Source organism: Arachis hypogaea, chromosome 13, assembly GCF_003086295.3.
Source record: "Arachis hypogaea cultivar Tifrunner chromosome 13, arahy.Tifrunner.gnm2.J5K5, whole genome shotgun sequence".
Lineage (NCBI taxonomy): Eukaryota > Viridiplantae > Streptophyta > Magnoliopsida > Fabales > Fabaceae > Arachis > Arachis hypogaea.
Window position 1 is genome coordinate 86632270 of NC_092048.1, and position 1615 is coordinate 86633884.

Consider the following 1615-nt stretch of genomic DNA (forward strand, 5'->3'; position numbering starts at 1 on the left):
GAAGATGCTTGGTGACTTTACTGCACCTAATTCCAATTTACATGGAAGAAGCATCTCCATTCCTGCCATTGGAGCAAACAACTTTGAGCTGAAACCTCAATTAGTTTCTCTGATGCAGCAGAACTGCAAGTTTCATGGACTTCCATCTGAAGATCCTTTTCAGTTCTTAACTGAATTCTTGTAGATATGTGATACTGTTAAGACTAATGGAGTAGATCCTGAAGTCTACAGGCTCATGCTTTTCCCTTTTGCTGTAAGAGACAGAGCTAGATTATGGTTGGAGTCTCAACCCAAAGACAGCCTGAACTCTTGGGATAAGCTGGTCACGGCTTTCTTAGCCAAGTACTTTCCTCCTCAAAAGCTGAGCAAGCTTAGAGCTGATGTTCAAACCTTTAGACAGAAAGAAGGTGAATCCCTCTATGAAGCTTGGGAAAGATACAAACAGTTGACCAAAAAGTGTCCTTCTGACATGCTTTCAGAATGGATCATCCTGGATATATTCTATGATGGTTTATCTGAGCTATCAAAGATGTCACTGGACACTTCTGCAGGTGGATCCATTCACCTAAAGAAAACGCCTGCAGAAGCTCAAGAACTCATTGACATGGTTGCTAATAACCAGTTCATGTACACTTCTGAAAGGAATCCTATGAATAATGGGACGCCTATGAAGAAGGGAGTTCTTGAAGTTGATACTCTGAATGCCATATTGGCTCAGAATAAAATATTGACTCAGCAAGTCAATATGATCTCTCAGAGTCTGCATGGAATGCAAGCTGCATCCAACAGTACTCAAGAGGCTTCTTATGAAGAAGAAGCTTATGATCCTGAGAACCCTGCAATAGCAGAGGTGAATTACTTAGGTGAACCTTATGGAAACACCTATAACTCATCATGGAGAAATCATCCAAATTTCTCATGGAAGGATCAAAAGCCTCAACAAGGCTTTAATAATGGTGGAAGGAACAGGTTTAGCAACAGCAAGCCTTTTCCATCATCCACTCAGCAACAGACAGAGAACTGTGAATAAAATACTTCTAATCTGGCAAACTTAGTCTCTGATTTGTCTAAGGCCACTGTAAGTTTCATGAATGAAACAAGATCTTCCATTAGAAATTTGGAAGCACAAGTGGGCCAGCTGAGTAAAATCCCTTCCAGTATTCTCCCAAGCAATACAGAAGAGAATCCAAAAGGAGAGTGCAAGGCCATTGACATAAGCAAAATGGCCGAACCCAATGAGGGAGAGGAGGACGTGAATCCCAAGGAGGAAGACCTCCTGGGACGTCCAGTGACCAATAAGGAGCTTCCCTCTGAGGAACCAAAGGAATCTGAGGCTCATCTAGAGACCATAGAGATTCCATTGAACCTCCTTATGCCCTTCATGAGCTCTGATGAGTATTCCTCTTCTGAAGAGAATGAGGATGTTACTGAAGAGCAAACTGCCAAGTTTCTTGGTGCAATCATGAAGATGAATGCCAAATTATTTGGCATTGATACTTGGGAAGTTGAACCTCCCTTGTTCATCAATGAACTAAGTGATCTGGATCAACTGACATTGCCTCAGAAGAGACAGGATCCTGGAAAGTTCATAATACCCTGTACCATAGGCACCATG

The 1615-nt window shown here is 42.0% G+C and overlaps 1 non-coding gene across 1 annotated transcript; it reads right to left on the reverse strand.

The window, feature by feature from the left end:
• Positions 1-367: 367 nt before the first annotated feature.
• Positions 368-475, reverse strand: LOC112738524 (small nucleolar RNA R71). Its single transcript, XR_003169480.1, has one exon. It is a non-coding gene; the product is annotated as a small nucleolar RNA R71 (small nucleolar RNA).
• Positions 476-1615: the final 1140 nt, after the last annotated feature.